The sequence below is a fragment of the Panulirus ornatus genome, chromosome 37, assembly GCF_036320965.1.
Source record: "Panulirus ornatus isolate Po-2019 chromosome 37, ASM3632096v1, whole genome shotgun sequence".
Classification (NCBI taxonomy): Eukaryota; Metazoa; Arthropoda; class Malacostraca; order Decapoda; family Palinuridae; genus Panulirus; species Panulirus ornatus.
The window spans coordinates 6,144,839-6,165,997 of record NC_092260.1 but is presented as its reverse complement, the minus strand read 5'-3'; the positions used below and the strand labels follow the sequence as shown (position 1 = coordinate 6,165,997).

The following is a 21,159-nucleotide window of genomic DNA, read 5'->3' as shown; positions in this document are numbered from 1 at the left end:
TTTCCACACATCTCTCTTACCCTTACGTTACTTACTCGATCAAACCACCTCACACCACACATTGTCCTCAAACATCTCATTTCCAGCACATCCATCCTCCTGCGCACAACTCTATCCATAGCCCACGCCTCGCAACCATACAACATTGTTGGAACCACTATTCCTTCAAACATACCCATTTTTGCTTTCGAGATAATGTTCTCGACTTCCACACATTCTTCAAGGCTCCCAGGATTTTCGCCCCCTCCCCCACCCTCCCCCACCCTATGATCCACTTCCGCTTCCATGGTTCCATCCGCTGCCAGATCCACTCCCAGATATCTAAAACACTTTACTTCCTCCAGTTTTTCTCCATTCAAACTTACCTCCCAATTGACTTGACCCTCAACCCTACTGTACCTAATTACTTTGCTCTTATTCACATTTACTCTTAACTTTCTTCTTTCACACACTTTACCAAACTCAGTCACCAGCTTCTGCAGTTTCTCACATGAATCAGCCACCAGTGCTGTATCATCAGCGAACAACAACTGACTCACTTCCCAAGCTCTCTCATCCCCAACAGACTTCATACTTGTCCCTCTTTCCAAAACTCTTGCATTCACCTCCCTAACAACCCCATCCATAAACAAATTAAACAACCATGGAGACATCACACACCCGTGCCACAAACCTACATTCACTGAGAACCAATCACTTTCCTCTCTTCCTACACGTACACATGCCTTACATCCTCGATAAAAGCTTTTCACTGCTTCTAACAACTTGCCTCCCACACCATATATTCTTAATACCTTCCACAGAGCATCTCTATCAACTCTATCATATGCCTTCTCCAGATCCATAAATGCTACATTCAAATCCATTTGCTTTTCTAAGTAATGATACAACCATTAAATCTTTCAAACAAGATTTTTATTGTTACATTAGGTTACATTAAAAGTATCCTCAGATGGAGGCTCCTCGTTATCTTGGGCAAAGGTTTTTCGCGGTATACGAAGCCAATACAGGACAGATTTGTCAGCATTGTACACTTATTCTGGGGCTAAGTTTTCCACTGCCGCTAACTGTGCAAATTCAACCACAAACTTTGTCGCAACTTTGTGATGAGTAGTTGATGTAACAATCATAGGTTGGCAGTTGGTTTTGGTCCACTTGTTACCATTGTTGTTTTATTGTTATCATCAAAGCAGTCAGCCCATGATACGTCAGTCCCAGCTAGCCAGCCGAATCATACACTCTCTCGCCCGGTGGCATATTGCTGTTGGTTGTTTAATAGAGAATTGGTGTTTTTATCGATTCTGTTGACCTTACACTACAAGCTTCTGTGTGAGCACTATGCTTTTCACCGTACACACTATGTACTGAAATTCCATGTCTCCACTCAAACTTGTGTAACCATCCTTGCAAATATTCAGTCATAGTCTAGTTTTAGTTCTCTATGAAAAACTTTGGCCTGCTCGATAAACATCTCCCTAGAAATGCTTACACCTTCAACATGTCGGAGCTTAAATCACTTTACAAGTGCACTTTCTGATTCTGTACTCCTGGCACCTTTCAAAGTTTTCCAAAACTTTAAACTTTTCTGGCTTTCATTTTCAGCAAAAAACTGAATATAAGAAATTAACAAGACTGTTAATTAGCTCGGCTGCAGTGTAAACAGATTTTGGCGCCTTAGCGCTGCTAACAGCACCGCCCTGGTGGCAGATCCACAAACTAATGGTGGCAGATTCAAAACGTGCCGGACCATGGGAGTTGCCAGACCACAGAGCGCCGGATTAGAGAGGTACAACCTGTACTTGATTATCGATTCTTGGTTCATATGGGACTGATTTCAACCATATGTCAAGTTTTCTTGTAAATGTTTATAAAGTTGTTCTATGCATGTTTCTTATTTTTTCTGGTAGTGTATTGAATAATGGTTCATGCTTCCTGGCTGGGCTATCATATATTTTTGTCTTACTTATTTTCAGTTTGTTTTATGATATTCTTGGTGGCTTAACAACTGTGTATCTTTTCTGTTGTGAGGCTTTCTGGTTTAACACATTTTCTTTTATACCTTCCATATTTTTCTATGTGTAGATTATCCTACATCTTTATCTTCCTTCTAGGCTATATAGTTTCATTTCTTTCTTCCTTTCATGGCAGTCCATGTGTTCCATCCCTTCAATTTTGCTTGTGATGTGCTTCTGAATTTTCTCTTAATATGCTCATTTCTTTTCACATAGTAGTGTTTTAACTAATGAGATTAGGAGGTGCTGCTGCTGTAGTAGAGCGCTCAGTGATTGGGAAAAGTTAGAATTCAGTGCCTCATAAGGGCACTCAAGTTTTCTAGAGTATCCAAGTCTCACCCCGCCTTCTCATGGTGACCCTTAAGGATGAAACTGAAGGAAGTGATGTTTTCAATTTCAATAGGGAATTGTTATAAGAAAAACAAACACTTGAGGTGTACCGAGATTTTAGTTAAATTTTTGGAGAGAATTTGAGGGCCTCGTTACCTTGGGGAAACACTGCTGTGGAGTTGCTCTCAGCCTGTCGAGGGTGAGGCACTAAAGGCTAAGAAGTGGCAATGGAATTCACCAGTTTTGCTGGGAAGTTAGAAGGATGGAGTGATTGAGGGTGATGGTTGGAAATATTATTGTGATAACTGGTGAGAGTAAAAGGAGGGAGCTAGCCAAGAAATTTTGAATTTGTAGTATGGAGGGGTTGGGATTAGGGAAACCCATATCCTTGGGCAGGGTGTATCGAATGGAAATGTAGATGATGATTGCAAATTGTGGTAGTGCGTGGAAAGAGGAATGGTATGGACAGGAATGAAAAAAAAAAAAGGTTATCAGACAAGAAGGAAAGGATGTACAATTGTTCTGTGATCGAGAGTATGGGAGGGTATTACAGAGTATGGATGGAATGGATCAAGAGTAGTGTGGGTGAAATAAAAGATTGGAATGGTTGAAGTATTCATGAGTATGTGTATATGTGACTGTGAATATGAAGACTGTACGAGGTAAGTATGAAATGAAGTGTTTCTGGAGAAGTTGGAATAACTGTGTAAATGAGTTTGAGAAGGAGAAAAATATGGTTATAATGGATGATTTGAATGAGAAATGTGGGATGTGATGAAATTGGCAAGATGGTAAATGGGAAGTGCCTGGAGTAAATTAGAATGGAAGTAATCTTTTGGATATCTGAGATGAAAGGGGTTTGTCCTTTGCAAACACCTTTTTTCAGTATAAGATGATCCACAGATATATGTGGATGATAAATAATGGAAGTGAAGAACAAAAGGATGTGAGTGACTGTTGCAGTGGATGAAAGGTTGAGGAAGGCTATGCTGGATGTTAGAGTTGTGAGAGAATTCTTAGGAGATTCTGTTCATTTTGCAGTTCCTTTGTTGGTGAGTACCAGAGAAAAGTCAAGGTAAGACATAAGGAAGACTGGAGAGGTAAAAGGGTTTGCTAGTGAGAAGAAGTGAAGGGAATTATGGCTGAAACAGCTGAAGTAGGAAAGAGAAAGTGTGTCGTAGTGGATGGCTTTGATATGTAGTTTTGCAGGGAAGTAGGTCATGCCTGAGTACTGGGTGAAAGCTATTAACGTTCCTATATTCAAAGGAAAAGGTAGTAAGGATGTATGTAGCAGTTATAAGGGAATAAAACTATTAAGTATACCAGGAAAACCATGTGCAGCAATGTTGATTGATGGGGTGATTGAAGTGACTGAATGCTGTATGAGTGAGGGGCAAGAGGGTTTTAGGAAAGGTAGGGGATGTGTAGATCAGATTTTTGTAGTGAGAATGACTATTGAAAAGTATCAAGCAAAAGGTAAGAAGCTGTATGTAGCATTTATGGATTTGGAGAAAGCATTCGAGTGGAATACTTTGAGATGTGTTCTGGATGTCGGGTAGAGGAACAACTGTTGGATGATGTGAAAGCCTTCTGTAGAGGAGGAAATGCATTTATAAGAGTGGATGGAAGGTTGAGAGAGAGTTTTGGTATGCATGTGGGTGTCAGGTAGGACTATGTTATTTCACCATGGCTTTTTCAAGTATATATAGATGGAGTGGTAAGAGATGTTAAAGTAGAATTAGGGGAAGTGAGAGTAGAGATGGAGGGTGGTGATGATGTATGGTGGCTAGTTACAAGCATGTCTGTGGATGATACTGTGCTGTTTGCTGAGAGTGAAGAGGAGTTACAGAAGGTTGTAAGTGTGTTTTATGATGTGTGTAAGCACTGGCAATTGAAAATAAATGAGTAAAAGTAAAGTATTGATGTTTGAAAGGAAACAGAGTGAAAGTAAAGATATTCTAAAGCCCTATAGAGTGAGATAAGAAAGTGCACTAAACTCAGTTACGGATATGGTGAGAAAAAGACTGGAAGAGGTGACAGAATTAAAGTAATTAGGAGCTATCTTGGTTAAATTTGGTAATATGGAATGATTGTTAAAGGAGACAGCAGTACAGGGTAGAAGAGTCGTTGGGTCCCTTAAAAGATTAAAAGATAGAGGTGCAAGTATGGACATGAAGAAAGGATTAAGGGATGACTTACTTCTCCCAACCCCAACTTATGCAGCAAAAACATGGACACAGAATGAGTCACAGAGGTCAAGAATCCAGGCTGTGGAAATAAGCTATTTGAGAGGCACATGTGGTATGACTAGATGGAATGAAGAGATTTGGTACAAGAGGGATTGCAGTGGGAATGAATTGTGGAGTGGTAGAGGGGGTGAAACCTAATACTGTGAGGTGGTTTAGGCATCTGGAAGAATGCAAGACCGAGTTTCCAGGGAGAGAGTATGATAGTATGATTAAATGGGTTAGTGTTAGAGGAAGACCACCTTTTGACATGGGGAAATAGAGTGGAAGAGTTCTGAAGGGAGAGAAATGGTGGAAGAATGCGTGGATTGGTGTTTGTGGAGGAGGCATGTAAGGATGGGGATAAGTGGAGATCTTTGCCATGGCCACTCCTTTGATAGGAGCTTGTTGAAGGTGGGCATCAGAGATGTAGATAGATAGATGTATTTATTTCTGATTGTTTCTTTGGTGACCATACAACTCAGCAGCATTTGATTTTACTTCTTATATTTTCATTGAACATTTTCATCAATAGGTTTCAATCAGTGTAGAGACAGTTCACTGTATCATACCACTTGTCACTTGATAGTGCTATTTTCTTGATACAGATGACCCTGACTTATGATGGTTCAACTTATGATTTTTTTTACCAAACGATGGTGCGATAGCGATAAGCTGTCAGTAGAAAACATTCTTAGAATTCTGAATATTGATCATTTCCTGGGCTTGCGATATGTGGTACGATACTCTCTCGTGATGTTGTGCTGTGGCAGCGAGCAGCAGCTTCCAGTCAGCCATGTGATCTTGAGTGTAAACAACTGTTACTCTACAGCATTGTTTCCCAAACCCATGGTCACAACCCAAATGTGGGCACAAGGATGCTCCTCAGGGTTGCTGGATGGTTTGAAAAAACAGAAAGAGAAGAAAATAGATAAAGATTTAAATGTACAAAATAATGCAAATATATTTACATCACAATTTTGGAATATAAAGCATCATTGAGACTCTAGAACAGGAAAATAGTTTTGATTGATATACTATTGATAATGTGTGAAAACTCCTGACATATTCATGTCTGTTCTCATCCATTACTTGTATGCCGAAGCAGCTGGAGCCAGATGCAATCACTGTGTCTTTTCTTACTCATTTCTGGCATTGCTGTGTAGGATGACTGACGTGCTGTGATACGCAGTTATCATAATGTAAGTTTTATTTGCCTCTTACCTGTTTTAGCTACTGTGATTGCCAAGCTACTTCATGAATAGAGTAGCTGTTTAATAGTCTAATAGAGGAAACAGCCTAAGCCTGGGAATTTTCACTCAAAGAAAGGAACTTGCTAGAGATAAACTTTATTATGATCGATGTAATAAGGTTGTTAATTTCTACAAGTGTGTGTTTTACATTGTAAGTTGTTATCATTGAGTATGCGGGTGAGCATTTGTGAATAGTTGAGACAAGTATGTGTTAGAACAATGTATGGTGCAGAGATGGAGTATTCAAATTTGGTATTCGTCTTCAAATCCATTGAAATAGAGTATATTTGTTTATTTGTATTTGACTTACTCTTATGGTATTTGTATTTACATTCAAATTCATGGGCAGAGTACTTTTATTCATTTAATGGTATATAATTTGACGAATGGTTGCAGACTGCTAATTTCTGTTTGAAAATGTAGAGAGGTATACTCATACACAGTTTTCTGAGAATGATTTTCATGATAATTATCATCATTGTGATTATTATTATTATTATTATTATTATTATTATTATTATTATTATTATTATTATTATTATCAGTAGTAGTAGTAGTAGTAGTAGTAGTAGTATCTGTTAGTAGTTATGAATTTCAGTGTCTTCCAATGTATTTTGAAAAATAAGTAAATAGATGATATATGTTATGCCACGTCTGTAATATATATTTTTTCATACATGTTTGCCATTTCCCGCTTTAGCGAGGTAGTGTCAAGAACAGGTGACTGAGCCATATAGGGAAAAATTCTCACTGGGCCCCCTTCTCTGTCCTTTTAGAAAAGTAAGGGGAGGATTTCCCCTTTCACTGTCCTTTTGGAAAAGTTAAAGCAGGATTTCCAGCCCCCTGCTCCCACCCCTTTTAGTCGCCTTCTATGACAGGCAGGGAATATGCGGGAAGTATTCTTTCTCCCTTATTTCCAACATATTTCAAAAAATAAGTAGATAGATTATATGTTATGCCACATCTGTATGCAGTCTGTTGGGGATGAGAGGGCCTGGGAAGTGAGTTGGTTGTTATTCGCTGATGATACAGCTCTGGTGGCTGATTCGAGTGAGAAACTGCAGAAGTTGGTGATTGAGTTTGGAAAAGTGTGTGAAAGGAGAAAGTTGAGAGTGAATATGAATAAGAGCAAGGTTATTAGGTTCAGCAGGGTTGAGGGACAAATAAGTTTGGATGGAAATTTGAATGGAGAAAAATTAGTGGAAGTGAGGTGTTTTAGAAATCTTGGAGTGGACGTAGCAGTAAATGGAACCATGGAAGTGGAAGTGAGTCATAGGGGGGTGCAGGTTCTGGGAGCAATAAAGAATGTGTGGAAAGAAAGAATGTTTTCTCAAAGAGTGAAAATGGGTATGTTTGAAGGAATAGTAGTTCCAACAATATTATATGGTTGCAGGGCTTGGACTATAGATACGGTTGTACAGAGGAGGATGGAAGCGTTGGAAATGAAATGTTTAAGGACAATATGTGGTGTGAGGTGGTTTGATCGAGTAAGTGATGAAAGGGTAAGAGATGTGTGGTAATGAAAAGAGTGTGGTTGAGAGAGGAGAAGAGGGTGTGTTGAAATGGTTTGCACTTAATGGAGAGAATGAGTGAGGAAAGGTTGACAAAGAAGATGCATGTGTCAGAGGTGCAATGAAGAAGAAGCGAGAGACCAAATTGGAAGTGGAAAGATTGAGTGAAAAAGATTTTGAGCAATTAGGGCCTGAACATGCAGGAGAGTGAGAGGCGTGCAAGGAATAGAGTGAATTGGAAGGATATGGTATACCGGGGTTGACATTCAGTCAGTGGACTGAACCAGAACAGGTGAAACATCTGGGGTAAACCATGGAAAAGTCTGTTGGGCCTGATTGTGGTTAGGGAGTTGTGGTTTTCATGCATTACACGTGACAGCTAGAGACTGAGTGTGAATGAATGCGGTCTTTTTTGTCAGTTTCCAGGAAAACGGACAAAAAAGGAGACATTCGTTCACACTCAGTCTCTAGTTGTTATGTGTAATACACCGAAACCACAACTTCCTGTCCACATCCAGGCTCCACATTCCTTTCCATGGTTTACCTCAGATATCTCACATGCCCTGGTTCAGTCCATTGATAGCATGTCAACCCCAGTATACCATATCATTTCAATTCACTCAATTCATTGCATGCCTCTTACCCTCCTGTATGTTCAAGCCCCGATCGCTTGAAATCTTTTTCACTCCATCCTTCCACCTCCAATTTGGTCTTCCGCTTCTTGTTTCCTCCATCTCTGACACATACATCCTCTTTGTCAATCTTTCCTCTCTTTCTCTCCATATGTCCAAATCATTTCAACACACCCTGTTATGCTATCTCAACCACTCTCTTTTTATTTCCACACATCTCTCTCATCCTTTCATTACTTCCTTGATCAAACCACCTCACACCACATATTGTCCTCACAAACATTTCATTTCCAACACATCCACCCTCCTCCGTACAACCCTATAATAGCCCATGCCTCACAGCCATAGAGTATTGTTGAAACTACTTACTATTCCTTCAAACATACCCATTCTACTCTCTGAGATAACTTTCTCTCCTTCCACATGTTCTTCATCGCTCCCAAAACCCTCACTCCCTCCTCAACCCTGTGACTCACTTCTGCTTCTATGGTTCATTTGCTGCTAAGGCCACTCCTAGATATCTAAAACACTTCACTTCCTCCCATTTTTCTCCGTCCAAACTCACATAGCAATTTACTTGTCCCATAACCCTACTGAACCGAATAACCTTGCTCTTATTCACATTTACTCTCAACTTTTTCCATTCACACATTTTTCCAAACTCAGTCACCAACTTCTGTAGTTTCTCACTCGAATCAACCCCTAGAGCTGTATTATTGGTGAACTACAACAACTGACTCACTTCCCAGGCCCTCTTATCCCCAACAGACTGCATGCATACTCATCCCTCTCTCCAAAACTCTTGCATTCACCTCCTTAAGCACCCCATTCATAAACAAATTAAACAACAATGGGGACATCACACACCCTTGCCTCAGACTGACCTTCACTGGGAACCAATCAGTCTCCTCTCTTCCTACTTGTACACATGCCTTGCATCCTTTGTAGAAACTTTTCACTGCTTTTAGCAACTTTCCTTTCAGATCATATACTCTTAAAACCTTTATGAACCCCATCATATGCCTTCTCTAGACCCATAAATGCTACATATATATATATTACACATGACAGTGTCAATGAATGTGGCCATTTTGTCTTTTTCTGGTGCTACCTCGCTGAAGTGGGGGTAGCGATGCTATTTCCTTAGGGGTGGGGTAGCACCAGAATGGATGAAGGCAAGCAAGTATGAATATTTACGTGCATATATATGTATATGTCTTTGTGTGTGTTCCTGGTGATGCCTTCACAAGGTGAATGCTATTTCGTATGTGACGGGATGGCAACAGGAATGGATGAAAGTAGTAAGGATATGTACATGTGTATGTATGTGTATGTCTGTCTTTATATGTATATGCATGTATACGTTGAAATGTATATGTATTTATATGTGCGTGTGTGGGCGTTTATGTACGTACATATGTATGTTGGTGGGTTGGGCCATTCCTCGTCTGTTTCCTTACACTACCTTGCTGACGCAGGAGACGGTGGTTAAGTATAATGATAATTAAAACCTTTGTGTATGTATATATATGTATATATATGTTGGGGATAGGGGAGAAAGAATACTTCCCACGTATTCCCTGCGTGTCGTAGAAGGCGACTAAAAGGGGAGGGAGCGGGGGGCTGGAAATCCTCCCCTCTTATTTTTTTTTTAATTTTCCAAAAGAAGGAACAGAGAAGGGGCCCAGGTGAGGATGTTCCTTCAGAGGCCCAGTCCTCTGTTCTTAACGCTACCTTGCTAATGCGGGAAATGGCGGATAGTTTGAAAGAAGAAAGAAAAGATATATGTTGGTATGTATATGTAAGTAAATATGCGAATATGGGCATTTTTGTTTATGTATGTGTATATGAGTGGATTGTTCATTATTCATCTGGTTCCTGGTGCTACCTCACTGATGCAGGATTATGTATAATGAATATATTTATTAATTTTATATTATACTTTGTCGCTGTCTCCCGCGTTAGTGAACTAGTGCAAGGAAACAGACGAAAGAATGGCCCAACCCACCCACATACACATGTATATACATACATGCCCACACACGCACATATACTTACCTATACTTTTCAACGTATACATACATGTACATACACAGGCATATACATTTATACACATGTACATATTCATACTTGCTACCTTCATCCATTCCCGTCGCAACCCCGCTTCACATGAAATGGTAACCCCCCCCCCATACACACACACACACACACTTGGAAAAGACAACAAAGGCCACATTCATTCACACTCAGTCTCTAGCTGTCATATGTAATGCACCGAAACCACAGCTCTCTTTCCACATCCAGGCCCCACAAAACTTTCCATGGTTCACCCCAGATGCTTCACATGCCCTGGTTCCATCCATTAACAGCATGTCGACCCCGGTATACCACATCATTCCAATTCACTCTATTCCTTGCACGCCTTTCACCCTCCTGTTTGTTCAGGCCCTGATCACTCACAATCTTTTTCACTCCATCTTTACACCTCCAATTTTGACTCCCGCTTCTCTTCATTCTCTCTACCCCTGACACATTTATCCTCTGTCAATCTTTCCTCACTCATTCTCTCCATGTGACCAAACCATTTCAATACATCCTCTTCTGCACTCTCAACGACACTCTCTTCTGCTCTCTCAACCACACTCTTTTTATTACCACACATCTCTCTAACCCTTTCATTACTTACTCGATCAAACCACCTCACACCATTTATTGTCCTCAAACATTTCATTTCTAACACATCCACCTTCCTCCATGCAACCCTATCTATAGCCCATGCCTCGCAGCCATATAACATTGTTGGAACCATTATTCCTTCAAACATACCCATTTTTGCTCTACGAGATAATGTTCTCGCCTTTCACACATTCTTCAATGCTCCCAGAACCCTCTGCGGTCTCACACCTGAATCAGCCACCAGCGCTGTATCATCAACGAACAACAACTGACTCATTTCCCAAGCCCTCTCATCCACAACAAGCTGCATACTTGCCCCTCTCTCCAAAACTCTTGCATTCACCTCCCTAACAACCCCATCCATAAACAAATTAAACAACCATGGAGACATCACGCACCCCTGCTGCAAACCAGCATTCACTGGGAACCAATCACTTTCCTCTCTTCTTACTTGTACACATGCCTTACATTTTGGTAAAAACTTTTCACAGCTTCTAGCAACTTACTTCCCACACCTTGTACTCTTAATACCTTCCACAATGCATCTCTATGAACCCTGTCATATGCCTTCTCCAGATCCATAAATGCTACATACAAATCCATCTGTTTTTTTTAAGTATTTCTCACATACATTCTTCAAAGCAAACACATGATCCACACATCTTCTACCACTTCTGAAACCACACTGATCTTCCCTAATCTGATGCCTTTACCCTCTCAATCAGTACCTTCCAATATAATATCCCAGGAATACTCAACAAACTTATACCTCTGTAATTTGAACACTCACTTTATCCCCTTTGCCTTTGTACAGTGGCACTGCATGCATTCTGCCAGTCCTCAGGCACTTCACCATGAATCATACATACACTGAAAATCCTTACCAACCAATCAACAACACAGTTACCCCCTTTTTTAATGAATTTCACTGTATTACCATCCAAACCCTTTGTCTTGGTGGCTTTCATATTCCACAAGGCTTCTCTGTTTACCAAACTATTCTCCCTGATCCTCTCACTTCGCACACCACACCAAAACACCCTATTTCTGCCACTCTTATCATCAAGCACATTCAACAAACCTTCAAAATACTCCATCTCCCCACTTCACTACTACTTATTATTATCTCCCCATTAGCCCCCTTCACCAAAGTTCCCATTTCTTCTTTTGTCTTACACACTTTGTTACCTCCTTCCAAAACATATCTTTATTCTCCCTGAGATTTAATGATTCTCACCCCAACTCTCATTTGCTCTCTTTTTCACCTCTTGCACATCTCTCTTGACCTCACTAACAATCTTACCTTGTCGTCCCACCACTCACTATTTCTAATCTTCCCACCTTCCACCTTTCTCATGCCACATGCATCTTTTGCACAAGTCATCACTGCTTTCCTAAATACATCCTATTTTTCCCCCACTCCCCTCATGTTATTTGATCTCACCTTTTGCCATTCTGCACTCAATCTTTCCTGGTACTTCCTTACACAAGTCTCCTTTCCAAGCTCACTTACTCTCACCACTCTCTTCTCCCCAACATTTTTCTGAAAACCTCTACAAATCTTCACCTTCGCTTCCACAAGCTAATGATCAGACATCCCTCAAGCTGCCTCTCTCAGCATGTTAACATCCAAAAGTCTCTCTCTCACATGCCTATCGATTAACACGTAATCCAATAATGCTCTCTGGCCATTTCTCCTACTTACATATGTATTTATTTATTTATTTATTTATTATATTCTGTCGCTGTCTCCTGTGTTAGCGAGGTAGCACAAGGAAACACGATAGAATGGCCCAACCCACCTACATACACATGTATATACATACATGTCCACACACTTGCATAACATGCCTACGTATCTCAACGTATACATATATATACACACGCAGATATATACATATATACACATGTACATAATTCATAGTCTGCCCTTATTCATTCCCGTTGCCACCCCACCACACATGAAATGACAACCCCCTCCCCCCGCATGTGTGCGAGGTAACACTAGGAAAAGACAACAAAGGCCACATTCGTTCACACTCAGTCTCTGGCTGTCATGTATAATGCACCGAAACCACAGCTCCCTTTCCACATCCAGGCCCCACAGAACTTTCCATGGTTTACCCCAGACGCTTCACATGCCCAGGTTCAATCCATTGACAGCACGTCGACCCCGGTATACCACATCGTTCCAATTCACTGTATTCCTTGCACGCCTTTCACCCTCCTGCATGTTCAGGCCCTGATCACTCAAAATCATTTTCACTCCATCTTTCCACCTCCAATTTTGTCTCCCACTTCTCCTCTTTCCTCTTTGTCAATCTTTCCTCACTCATTCTCTCCATGTGACCAAACCATTTCAAAACACCCTCTTCTGCTCTCTCAGCCACACTCTTTTTATTACCACACATCTCTCTTACTCTTTCATTACTTTCTCAATCAAACCACCTCATACCACATATTGTCCTCAAACATCTCATTTCCAGCGCATCCACCCTCCTCTGCACAACTCTATCTATAGCCCACGCATCACAACCATACAGCATTGTTGGAACCACTATTCCTTCGAACATGCCCATTTTTGCTTTCTGAGATAACGTTCTCGCCTTCCACGCATTTTTCAATGCTCCAGAACTTTCTCCCCCTCCCCCACCCTATGACTCACTTCCGCTTCCATGTTTCCATCCACTGCCAAATCCACTCCCAGATATCTAAAACACTTATTTCCTCCAGTTTTTCTCCATATGTATACTTATGTATATCTCTCTTCTTAAACCAGGTATTCCCAATCACCAGTCCTTTTTCAGCACACAAATCTACAGGCTCTTTACCATTTCCATTTACAACACTGAACCCCCCCTAGTACACCAATTATGCCCTCAACTGCCACATTACTCACCTTTGCATTAAAATCACCCATCACTATATATTCATTTCAGGTTTGAGTTCCAAAGGGAACAATGGCTCATCTCAACAATTGCAGTATATACCTGAGTTTCTGAAATAAGGCTTCAGTGAGCTGAGAGAGATCGGGGAATGTCCGTCCTCAGTGTGTCTAGTGCCTGCAAGTCCTCGCCAATGAATCTATGATGGAAAACAAACTTAAACTTCATTTATGTTCAGTTCATCCAAACTTTTGTTGAAAAGCCACAATGTTATTGGAAGGATTACGAAGAACATGTAAAATTAAGTTGGACTGATGCTCCTTCAGGCTTAGCTTCTTCTTTGGAGAAAGCTTCCTTGGCATCCTTTGAATTGGCATGGAATATTGCAAGATGCAATAAGCCTCATAACTTTGGATAGGTGCTGGTAAAACCAGCAGCAACAGCAGCTGTGGTGAAAACTACTAGTGGAGCAGATGTTGCTCAGAAGGTTGAATTGGTGCCACTTTCTAACAACAGCATCAAATGTCAAGTTGATCTCATGTCATTAGATATTTTGGATCAACTAATTGTGGCGCTGAGAAAGCGGGAAGATTTTCATTGCAGATAGATGAATCTGTGAACACTGCTGGCAAACTTCCAGTCATAGATTTTGTGAGGTATAGAGGAGGAATTCTGGAGGAATTTCTGTTCTGTAGTGCCTTGTCAACAACTGCCACTTGGGAAGATATCTTTATTGTGGTGGACAACTTACACTGGTTGAATTGTGTTGCTGTGTGTACTGATGGAGCTTCATCTATGATGGGAGGTCATGTAGGCTATGCCACTCAAGAGAGAAAAGGCCTGATGTCATAATGATTCACTGTTTCTTACAGGAGGAAAACTTGGCCTCTCACTGTCTTCAGCTGGACTCCATGTGGTTCTCAATGATGTTATCTATATTTGTTTATTATATTTTGCTTTGTCACTGTCTCCCGTGTTAGCGAGGTAGCGCAAGGAAACAGACGAAAGAATGGCCCAACCCACCCACATACACATGTATATACATAAACGTCCACATGCAAATATACAATACCTATACATCTCAACGTATACATATATATACACACGCAGATATATACATATATACACATGTACATAATTCATAGTCTGCCCTTATTCATTCCCGTTGCCACCCCACCACACATGAAATGACAACCCCCTCCCCCCGCATGTGTGCGAGGTAACACTAGGAAAAGACAACAAAGGCCACATTCGTTCACACTCAGTCTCTGGCTGTCATGTATAATGCACCGAAACCACAGCTCCCTTTCCACATCCAGGCCCCACAGAACTTTCCATGGTTTACCCCAGACGCTTCACATGCCCAGGTTCAATCCATTGACAGCACGTCGACCTCGGTATACCACATCGTTCCAATTCACTGTATTCCTTGCACGCCTTTCACCCTCCTGCATGTTCAGGCCCTGATCACTCAAAATCATTTTCACTCCATCTTTCCACCTCCAATTTTGTCTCCCACTTCTCCTCTTTCCTCTTTGTCAATCTTTCCTCACTCATTCTCTCCATGTGACCAAACCATTTCAAAACACCCTCTTCTGCTCTCTCAGCCACACTCTTTTTATTACCACACATCTCTCTTACTCTTTCATTACTTTCTCAATCAAACCACCTCATACCACATATTGTCCTCAAACATCTCATTTCCAGTGCATCCACCCTCCTCTGCACAACTCTATCTATAGCCCACGCATCACAACCATACAGCATTGTTGGAACCACTATTCCTTCGAACATGCCCATTTTTGCTTTCTGAGATAACGTTCTCGCCTTCCACGCATTTTTCAATGCTCCAGAACTTTCTCCCCCTCCCCCACCCTATGACTCACTTCCGCTTCCATGTTTCCATCCACTGCCAAATCCACTCCCAGATATCTAAAACACTTATTTCCTCCAGTTTTTCTCCATATGTATACTTATGTATATCTCTCTTCTTAAACCAGGTATTCCCAATCACCAGTCCTTTTTCAGCACACAAATCTACAGGCTCTTTACCATTTCCATTTACAACACTGAACCCCCCCTAGTACACCAATTATGCCCTCAACTGCCACATTACTCACCTTTGCATTAAAATCACCCATCACTATATATTCATTTCAGGTTTGAGTTCCAAAGGGAACAATGGCTCATCTCAACAATTGCAGTATATACCTGAGTTTCTGAAATAAGGCTTCAGTGAGCTGAGAGAGATCGGGGAATGTCCGTCCTCAGTGTGTCTAGTGCCTGCAAGTCCTCGCCAATGAATCTATGATGGAAAACAAACTTAAACTTCATTTATGTTCAGTTCATCCAAACTTTTGTTGAAAAGCCACAATGTTATTGGAAGGATTACGAAGAACATGTAAAATTAAGTTGGACTGATGCTCCTTCAGGCTTAGCTTCTTCTTTGGAGAAAGCTTCCTTGGCATCCTTTGAATTGGCATGGAATATTGCAAGATGCAATAAGCCTCATAACTTTGGATAGGTGCTGGTAAAACCAGCAGCAACAGCAGCTGTGGTGAAAACTACTAGTGGAGCAGATGTTGCTCAGAAGGTTGAATTGGTGCCACTTTCTAACAACAGCATCAAATGTCAAGTTGATCTCATGTCATTAGATATTTTGGATCAACTAATTGTGGCGCTGAGAAAGCGGGAAGATTTTCATTGCAGATAGATGAATCTGTGAACACTGCTGGCAAACTTCCAGTCATAGATTTTGTGAGGTATAGAGGAGGAATTCTGGAGGAATTTCTGTTCTGTAGTGCCTTGTCAACAACTGCCACTTGGGAAGATATCTTTATTGTGGTGGACAACTTACACTGGTTGAATTGTGTTGCTGTGTGTACTGATGGAGCTTCATCTATGATGGGAGGTCATGTAGGCTATGCCACTCAAGAGAGAAAAGGCCTGATGTCATAATGATTCACTGTTTCTTACAGGAGGAAAACTTGGCCTCTCACTGTCTTCAGCTGGACTCCATGTGGTTCTCAATGATGTTATCTATATTTGTTTATTATATTTTGCTTTGTCACTGTCTCCCGTGTTAGCGAGGTAGCGCAAGGAAACAGACGAAAGAATGGCCCAACCCACCCACATACACATGTATATACATAAACGTCCACATGCAAATATACAATACCTATACATCTCAACGTATACATATATATACACACACAGACATATACATATATACACGTTCATAATTCATACTGTCTGCCTTTATTCATTCCCATCGCCACCCCACCACACATGAAATAACAACCCCCTCCCTGCTCATGTGCTCGAGGTAGCGCTAGGAAGACAACAAAGGCCCCATTCGTTCACACTCAGTCTCTAGCTGTCATGTAATAATGCACCGAAACCACAGCTCCCTCTCCACATCCAGGCCCCACAGAACTTTCCATGGTTTACCCCAGACGCTTCACTTGCCCAGGTTCAATCCATTGACAGCACGTCGACCCCAGTATACCACATCGTTCCAATTCACTGTATTCCTTGCACGCCTTTCACCCTCCTGCATGTTCAGGCCCGATCACTCAAAATCTTTTTCACTCCATCTTTCCACCTCCAATATGGTCTCCCACTTCTCCTCGTTCCCTCCACCTCTGACACATATATCCTCTTGGTCAATCTTTCCTCACTCATTCTCTCCATGTGACCAAACCACACCAAAACACCCTCTTCTGCTCTCTCAACCACACTCTTTTTATTACCACACATCTCTCTTACCCTATTATTACTTACTCGATCAAACCACCTCACACCACATATTGTCCTCAAACATCTCATTTCCAGCACATCCACCCTCCTTCGCACAACTCTATCCATAGCCCACGCCTCGCAACCATACAACATTGTTGGAACCACTATTCCTTCAAACATACCCATTTTTGCTTTCCGAGATAATGTTCTCAACTTCTACACATTCTTCAAGGCTCACAGAATTTTCGTCCCCTCCCCCACCCTATGATTCACTTCCGCTTCCATGGTACCATCCACTGCGAAATCCACTCCCAGATATCTAAAACACTTCACTTCCTCCAGTTTTTCTCCATTCAAACTTACCTCCCAATTGACTTGACCCTCAACCCTACTGTACCTAATAACCTTGCTCTTATTCACATTTACTCTCAACTTTCTTCTTTCACACACTTTACCAAACTCAGTCACCAGCTTCTGCAATTTCTCACATGAATCAACCACCAGCGCTGTATCATCGGCGAACAACAACTGACTCACTTCACAAGCTCTCTCATCCACAGCAGACTGCATACTTGCCCCTCTTTCCAAAACCCTTGTATTCACCTCCCTAACAGCCCCGTCCATAAACAAATTAAACAACCATGGAGACATCACATACCAACCAGTCAACAATACAGTCACCCCCTTTTTTAATAAATCCCACTGCAATGTCATCCAAACCTGCTGCCATGCCGGCTTTCATCTTCCACAAAGCTTTTACTACCTCTTCTCTGTTTACCAAATCATCCTCTCTAATCCTCTCACTTTGCACACCACCTCGACCAAAACACCCTATATCTGCCACTCTATCATCAGACACATTCAACAAACCTTCAAAATACTCACTCCATCTCCTTCTCACATCACCACTACTTGTTATCACCTCCCCATTAGCCCCCTTCACTGAAGTTCCCATTTGTTCCCTTATCATACACACTTTATTTACATCCTTCCAAAGCAGCTTTTTATTCTCCCTAAAATTTAATGATACTCTCTCACTAACTCTCATTTGCCCTCTTTTTCACCTCCTGCCTCTTTCTTTTATACATCTCCCAGTCATTTGCATTATTTCCCTGCAAAAATTGTCCAAATGCCTCTCTCTTCTCTTTCACTAATAATCTTACTTCTTCATCCCAGCACTCACCACCCTTTCTAATCTGCCCACCTCCCACGCTTCTCATGCCACAAGCATCTTTTGCGCAAGCCATCACTGCTTCCCTAAATACATCCCATTCCTCCCCCACTCCCCTTACCTCCTTTGTTCTCGCCTTTTTCCATTCTGTACTCAGTCTCTCCTGGTACTTCCTCACACAAGTCTCGTTCCCAAGCTCACTTACTCTCACCACTCTCTTCACCCCAACATTCTCTCATATTTTCTGAAAACCTCTACAAATCTTCACCTTTGCCTCCACAAGATAATGGTCAGACATCCCTCCAGTTGCACCTCTCAGCACATTCACATCCAAAAGTCTCTTTTTTGCGCGCCTATCAATTAACACGTAATCCAATAACGCTCTCTGGCCATCTCTCCTACTTACATACGTATACTTATGTATATCTCTCTTTTTAAACCAGGTATTCCCAATCTATATTGTGGATTTTATCAAGGCCTGAGCTTTGAACTGATGTATTTTCCATAAAATGTGTGAAGAGATAGGATCACATCTCCAAGACTTATTTTTCACTCAGATGTCTGCTGGCTGTCTTGTCAGAAATAGCCCTTGCTGATGTTGAAGTGGTTTTTGAAGATCACTTGAGGAGGCTTTAGGGGGAAATGGACTGATATTTGCCAGAAAATGTCGACCTATTTCAACATAGCAGGGTTATGAATGTATTCAGTGTGAACGTCAGTGAAGTTGGAGAAGATATTCCTGGTTTTCAAGAAGAACCTATAGATCTCCAGTAATATTAGGCCGCAGAAGCAGTGTTTTGAAAGTCTGTCTTACTCTGAATTCTTTACTCAACTCAAGGCTAAAAGGCTGAAAAGGCTCTTCTCCCTTTTCCAACCATATACCTCTGTGAACAGGACTAACAGCTCTTGTGACGATCAGGACTAAAGCAAGGAACTGGCTGAATCCTCAGCATGATTTGTGCAGTGCTCCATCTATCAACATAAAGCCGAACCTGGAAGAACTTGCCCTTGATATGAACTTCACAGTAGCCACTAAAATACTAAATGTTTTCTTCCTTTTAAAGTTTTGCAATGAAGTCCATTTGAAGAAAGAAATCTTCAAATTCCTGTCATTTGTGTGATCATAAACAAGCATCGCCATTTTAACCACAATTTTTGTTTACTGAATTTTTAAGCAAAGAATCAATAGTTAGAAGGCCAGGCTCACTTATGAAGCAGTGTCATAGTTGCTTGTAAAAAGTTTGTTTTCTTGCCTAATTTTGCAATAAATTACATTTGCATGAAGTTGTGCTCTTCATTTTCTTTGATCAACATAAGAAATATTGAAATTTATTGATTATTAAAGTAAAATTCAGTAAGATATATTTGATAAAACTGAATGAAGAAACACAGAAACTATGTTTCTGCCGTGAGGGTCACCAGGAAAAAATCTGTTTTCAGGGTCTTGTCCAAAAAAAGTTGGGAAACGTTGCTCTACAGTATGCTGTAATGCCAACGTTTTTTGGATTTTGTGTTTTTGCATCCCATCATGTTTACAAAATGCTCATCTGTGTCTCCCATCTCTGGTGAGAAGAGGAAGGCAATTACTCTTGAGGTGAAATTAAAGATAATTGCCCAAGGCACCAAGAAAGTTCATAGCAAAGAAACTGGCAGAGGTATTTGCTACAATCAGCACTTTATTAAGAAATGGTCTTTGTGTTAGATGCTTTTGTTCAACCATAAGGCTAATGAAAGTGTTCTGAGAATGCTCTAGTTAGGCTGGGATAAGCTATGATGTTTGGTAGGTTAGATGTACTGTGTTTTATGTATTTTCAACTTATGATGGATTTATCGGAGGTTAAGTCCATTGTAAGTTGAGGAGCATCAGTATGCTTTTTAAAATCTAGTTTCTCATTTATCTTTTACAATCAGCTCAAAGGGAGGCAAGTGGAAGGGTCTTGGGAAGAGTGGTGAATGTGCAGTCTGTAGGTGGTGAGGAGGGCTTGGGAATTGTTTGTTGTTGTTTGCTGATGATACAGAGCTTGTACCAGATGCAAATCAGAAACTGCATAAGTTGGTGACTGAGTTGGGGAAAATGTGTGAAAGGAGGAAGTTTAGAGTAAACCTGAACAAAAGCAGGGTTGTGAGGTTTAGCAGGATAGAGAGAGAGGCTAGTTGAGGTGGGAGTTTGGAGAAAATTTGGAAAAAGTGAAATGTTTTATATATGTAGGAGTGGTTTTGGCATCAAAGGGAACCATAGAAATGAAAGTGAGTCAGGTTGGATGTGGGGATGAGGTTCTAGGAGAATTGAGGAATGGGTGGAAAAAGAGGTCTTTATCTGGGAGGGCTAAAATGAGTGTTTGAAAGTATAGTAGTTCCAATAATGTTTTATAAATGCTAGGCATGTGCTGTAGATGAGGATTTTTGGAGGTTGGATGTTTTAGAAATGTAGAGGATATTGGGTTATGAGGTGGTTTGATTAAGTAATAAATGTGTAAGGTAAGAGTTGTGGAAATAAAATTGTTGTTTAGAGAACTAAAGAGAGTATGCTGAAATGGTTTGGGTGTATGGAGAGAATGTTTGAGGAGAGGTTGACAGAGAGGATATATGTTTCAGAAATGGAAGGGACAAAAAAGAGAGGTGAATTAAATGAAGATGGATGTAATGAAAACAATTTTGAGTGTGTGATGCCTGGATATGCTGCAGAATAAAAGGTATGTGTGGAGTATAGAGAGTGAATTAGA

General features: G+C 40.9%; 1 protein-coding gene across 5 annotated transcripts in view; it reads left to right on the top strand.

The window, feature by feature from the left end:
• tws (protein phosphatase 2 regulatory subunit tws) overlaps window positions 1-21,159 on the top strand; it is a 284,859-nt gene that overhangs the window by 72,510 nt on the left and 191,190 nt on the right. The window lies entirely within an intron of this gene.